Source organism: Eubalaena glacialis, chromosome 12 (assembly GCF_028564815.1).
Source record: "Eubalaena glacialis isolate mEubGla1 chromosome 12, mEubGla1.1.hap2.+ XY, whole genome shotgun sequence".
NCBI lineage: Eukaryota > Metazoa > Chordata > Mammalia > Artiodactyla > Balaenidae > Eubalaena > Eubalaena glacialis.
In genome coordinates, this window is record NC_083727.1 from 95,126,163 (window position 1) to 95,132,162 (window position 6,000).

Here is a 6,000-nt window from a genome sequence, read left to right on the forward strand (position 1 = left end):
AGAATACCATATGATCCAGCAGTCCCACTCCTGGGCATATATCTGGAGAAAACTCTAATTCAAAAAGATACATGCACCCCTATGCTCATAGCAGCACTATTTACAATAGCCAAGACATGGAAACAACCTTAATGTCCATTGACAGATGAATAGATAAAGAAGATGTGGTATATATACACAATGGAATACTACACACCCATAAAAGAGAATGAAATAATGCCATTTGGAGCAACATGGATGGACCTAGAGATTATCATACTAAGTGAAGTCAGTCAGACAGAGAAAGACAAATATCATATGATATAGCTTATATGTGGAATCTGAAAAAATGATACAAATGAACTTGTTCACAAAACAGAAATAGACCCACAGACTTAGAAAACAAACTTACGGTTACCAAAGGGGAAACGTGGCAGGGGGAGGGATAAGTTAGGAGTTTGGGATTAACATATACACACTACTATTTATAAAATAGATAACCAACAAGGACCTACTGTATAGCACAGGAAACTCTACTCAATATTTTGTAATAACCTACAAGGGAAAAGAATCTGAACAATTATATATATATACAACTGAATCACTGTACTGCACAGCTGAAACTAACACGACATTGTAAATCATCTATACTTCAATAAAAAACTGCAAGAAAAATATAAATAGAAAAAAAATGAATATCTTCTCCAGCTCCGTATGAGTGGGTAAAAGGAGAAGCAATGCATGTGCACATGGCTGACACCCTCCCATGCATAGATGTGGTCTCGTGTACTTGTCTCCACAGAGAAACACCGGGCTCCCAGGGGAGTAGCTGATCTGATATCATGGTCAAAGGAGAATCCAAAATGAGCAAAAACCATCTTATTGCTGCTAGAAAGCAGGGGATCTTTTCAAGGATGTCGGGGGTAGTGCTAAAGAATCTAGGGGCAATATAAGGAAACCCCTTTTGGTCAAGTTGTGATAATTTGATCAGAATTAATGGAAATGAGTGTTTTTTTTAAAAAGTCCTTGAAAATTCCAGAAAAGTTAATACAAAGGGCATTGTAACTTTAATAGAAAAGAAAGAAAAATGTGATGGTATATGTTTATTTTATTGATTTGAATAAGGAGAGGACTATTTATGCATGGACATATAAGTTTTGTTATTAAATTTATATTTAGCTTATTATTAAATTTATATTTAGAAAGTATAGACATGCACTTTTTTTCTTGGGAAATGTTGGTACCCAGTAAGACTTTCTGGTGCTGGGGAGTACACTGAACAACCAGGTAGAAAAGAAGAAACATTGAGGGTACGAAGATAATGAATTAACTAGCTGGTAAGACACAAAAGAATCAATAAGAAGGCAAACCCTATGGCTTGTATTCGAGGAGATGAAAACTCAGTGGTACCTCTGTTATGATATAACAAAGCATAGGTGAGGTTCTCATAACACCAGATCTTAAAGGACTAGATCTATCTACTCTGCATGACAAGAGTTGTGACAGGACGGGCTGCACCAGCCATGCAAGAGTTAAAGTAATACATAAGGGAGTGAGAAGCCAGATTTCAAAAACCTAGGTGAAAACATGAATTTAAAGGTCTTAGTGTCTGAAAAAAATGAAGGGTAAAAAGCCAAACAAACAAACAGCTCAGACAAATGACTACCGGTTCACATGTAACTTATTTGGAGAGAAGCAACTAGATTCTTCACTCCCGCCAAAATTCAACTGCTTGGTCACCCAAATCCTAGAACCTCAGCTAATCTGAGACATTAATTGTGAGAGGGAAGAAGCAGGTTAGGTATAACAAAAGAAAGTATATAAATAATAATGAGAAAAAATAATGAAGACATACAGACAAAAAAATAAGCCCTGGGTCTTAATTTTTACAAAATACCTGTAAGCGCATTATTCTCATTGTAATTGTACATGTTTTGTTGTTTATGGAGTTATTTAAATATTTGATTGGAGTTAGTTAATATTTAAAAATATTCAGGACTTCCCTGGTGGTGCAGTTGTTGAGAATCCGCCTGCCAATGCAGGGGACGCGAGTTCGAGCCCTGGTCCGGGAAGATCCCACATGCTGCGGAGCAACTAAGCCCGTGCACCACAACTACTGAGTCTGCGCTCTAGAGCCTGCGAGCCACAACTACTGAACCCACGTGCCACAACTACTGAAGCCCGTGCACCTAGAGCCTGTGCTCCGCAACAAGAGAAGCCACCGCAATGAGAAGCCTGCGCACCGCAACGAAGAGTAGCCACTGCTCGCCACAACTAGAGAAACCCCATGCGCAGCGACGAAGACCCAACGCAGCCAATAAATAAATAAATAAATTTATTTTAAAAAAAATTCAAAAGAATTAGTCATAGTAAATTTACAATGATTGTTCAAATCATTTAAGCGATTATAATTATGACTTTAATCAATGTTTAACTGTTTAAGAAATTTTAATTTTCATAGTTTTGGTAATTAGTTGTAAGTTTAATGTGTTGAACATTAAATAAAATAAAAATGACCATGGTGTTCCTTTCAGAGCACAGAAAAATCCTTCTAGATATTAACTAATTTAATCATTAAGTTAATAAAATCAGTACTTTAGATCACTGATTTAATTCCAACACCAGGGAACAGGAACTATGCTTGTTTGAAGTGGGGCTGGCTCTCATCAGTGGCTGGCGGGGCATCCCCAGCAAAGCCTCAGATCTGGGGCGGAACCAGGCGGTGGCCTCACGGGCAGAGATGCTCTGCCCACTGTTGGTCCAGGTGGGTGAGAAACGGTAGAGGAAGCAGCTTCCTTTCTTGAAGAAAGATAATTTCACACTCTTCCTGAAGATGTGCAACAGAGAGGGGAGGCTGGCTCCCCTTCCACATGTTCATTTATCTCTGGTTTCCTCCACGTGGTTCTGACCGGGCTGAGAAGGGCGGTGGGCTGGCCTGGGGTGAGAGGTCCGGGTCAGCGCTCAGTGAGGGCTGCAGGGTGGCTCTGTGGATGGGACTTCACAGCACGTCCCTGAAGCTGCCCTGCATTCCGCAGGAGTGGCTTTTCAATTCACATTCTAAGTTTAATGCTTGATCTGTCATCCGACAGGCACAGCATCATTGCTCACTTTTCTGCCTTGGATTGCAGAGATTTTTCAGCAGTTTGAATTGAGTAGCAAGGAAATGCCTCCTGTTTCTTCTCTATTTCAGTAACCTTATTTTCATGGGAAAATCTTTAACTTTTCTTTCCTGAGCCCTCTGAGAAAGCAGGCAAATGACTTTTCTTGTTCCTCATCTCCTCAGCCCCCAAGTTTGCCCCTTAGAACTAGTCTTGGAGGTTTAATAGTTATTTTCCAATAAAAGGGCTGTGTGGGCAAATAATTTTGGAAACTACGAGATGAAACATGATTAAAAATATTTTCTTTACTATAAGACTTTGTTTGGCCAAGGAGCCATTTTTGGGGTGACCACCTGCAAGCTCAGGGCTTTGCAGTATATATTTTGGGAACTGTGGCTACTTTTGGTGTCTTTCCTACTTCTAGTGCTGGGAGGTCTGGTTGAGGACGAAGAGGAGATCAGTAAACAAAGAAACAAACAAAATTAATAGTAAACAAGAGCCGTCATTCGTGTGATGGTAAAAATATAGTCAAAACAAAGCCAGACAAAATGAAACAACCTCTTCTCCTTTCCATTAAACAAGCAAATAAATGGAAACAGCAGCATGGACCAAAGCAATAGAGGGACCTGGCTTCACAGGTGTATTTCTGCTGACGGACCACGTGCAGGCGTCGGCGCTGGACCTCCAGGATGGCAGGGTCCTGCCCGTCCAGCTAAACTAACTGTGCTGTGAAGGGTTGCGTTGAGGCTGGGACATTACACAGTGTAAACGTCTAATACGGTGCCTGTTACATGGGAAGGGTCCAACAAACAGTAACGTTCTTTGCTGTTAATATAACCATAATCCAGAATGTTCCTTTTTGATGCAATAAAAATGGAAAAAAATGAATTTTCTCAGATTTTCACACTGTAGGGCACAATCAGTGTCTCTAAATCTAATTTACTGGAATTAAAGTAATAAAGTTGCTGAACTCCCCCAGATCTCCAGGTAACTCCCAATCCTAGATGTTTATTGTGATTCGATTAAAGAAAAACACTTGGTAAAGTCAGGATACACCCAGGAGAGACTGTCCACTCAAAGAGCTTCAGAAATGGCAGACTTCGGGGGATAATTTACTTACCAGTGTGGGTCCCCCTGGCTCAGCCCTCAGACCACTAAGGAGTCACTGATCTCTCAGAGTTGTACTGGCAAGACGGGGGCTCGGAAAGACTCAAGCATACACCTGGAATAACAATGCATTTATAGTGAAAACCGTAACTGCCAAGAGGACAAGATGATTAGATTCTTGCTTTTGTGGCTGAGGCAGGCTTCCTTGGAAGTAAACATGATAGGAGACTAAGTCATATTCTGAAGTTGGTTTGATGAGCGGAGAATCATAAAAGGGACGTGCCTTATAACGACCACTGGGTTTGGTGCCTGTCATGAACAAGATGCTTTGCAAACAGTATCTCACAACCTCATTACTACCACCCAGACCCTGCCACCATCGTTTCTTAAATTGTTCCAGCTGACCTTACGGTGGCCTATGGTGATCTCCCTTTGGCCTTATCTCCTTTTACTTTCCTTTGTGTTCACTTAACTCCTGCCAACCTGGCCTCCTTGAAATTCCTCAAATGTGCCAAGAATGCTCCTATCTTTGGACAGTTGCTCTGCATGGAATGTTTCCCCCAGATATCCACTGGCAAACTCCCTCACCACCTTCCGTTCACCACTCAAATACCACTTCTCCATGAGGACTCCTCGACCATTCAAATTCAAATCACACCATACCCTTCCTCCAGGGCCCTCCTGACTCCTCATACCTTGTTTTAGGTTTTCCTTTTTATTTGGTTTCTAACATACTATATGATTTACTTATTCATTATGTTTAATGCTTATAGTCTACGATATTGGGCAGGGATCTTTTTTTTTTAAGATTTTTTTTTGATGTGGACCATTTTTTTTTTAAAAGTCTTTATTGAATTTGTTATAATATTGCTTCTGTTTTTTTTTTTTACCATGCATAAGAAGGATACTTTAATAAAAATGGTAAATACTAGTATACACATGGGAAAAAAGCAGTTATTTTGAAAGTGGAAAAGGTAGTACTAAAAGAGACTTTTTATAATTTGTTTTTCTAGACATTACCAAAGAAACCAAAATGTTCTTAGAAAACACATGAAATAAAGCAGGTAAGAACATTCTCAGAGGGCTTTAAAATGTGAGGTAATTGATAACACTGCAGTAATCACACACTGGTCCCAACATAGACATTTGAAATATGAGCTTTATTTTAAATTTAAAGAAACACTGAAAATAAACACTTTTTACAAATTATATCAAGCACTTAAAACATAATCTAGGAATGTTAAACAATAATTCTTAATTCAAAGTAATGACATTCATAGAATACATCTTGATGCTAATCAATATGGAGTTTACTTAAATCTAGTATTTTATATAAGCTTAACCATTAATCCTTCCTAAAATTCAATGATTATGATTCAACTTTATGAGGTTAAGCTAATCTTCTATGCAATACTCTCATAGAACTTTTTCAAATACAAACAATTTATACCAGCAAGGAAATTATTAAAACATATATAAATTATGCTGAGGGGCTTGATTAAAAGGCTGTCTATATAGAGAGATGCATCTCACCTTAGAAAGCACACACACACACACACACACACACACACACACACACACACACACAAACACTTAATCGAATATAAGATGCCAGGATATTCTCTTAGTTATGTTACACAGCAAACTGCACGTTTATAAATGTCATTCTATTATGTATGAACTGAAAAACATATATTTTGTAAAAAGCCCTTGACATGGGGCAAGTGGAATATGCCTGCATTAAGTGCAGAAACGCAGAGCTTTATGAACTGCCTGTCTCCAGCTGGCTCCCAGACGCCACTGAAAACTGTCACCC

General features: G+C 39.1%; 1 long non-coding RNA gene across 1 annotated transcript in view; it reads left to right on the plus strand.

The window, feature by feature from the left end:
• Nucleotides 1-2,380, plus strand: part of LOC133102143 (uncharacterized) — a 43,168-nt gene extending 40,788 nt beyond the window's left edge. Inside the window, exon 5 of the long non-coding RNA XR_009702864.1 lies at nucleotides 1,976-2,380. This is a non-coding gene — a long non-coding RNA (uncharacterized LOC133102143). The remainder of the gene's footprint in view (nucleotides 1-1,975) is intronic.
• The last annotated feature ends 3,620 nt before the right edge of the window (nucleotides 2,381-6,000 follow it).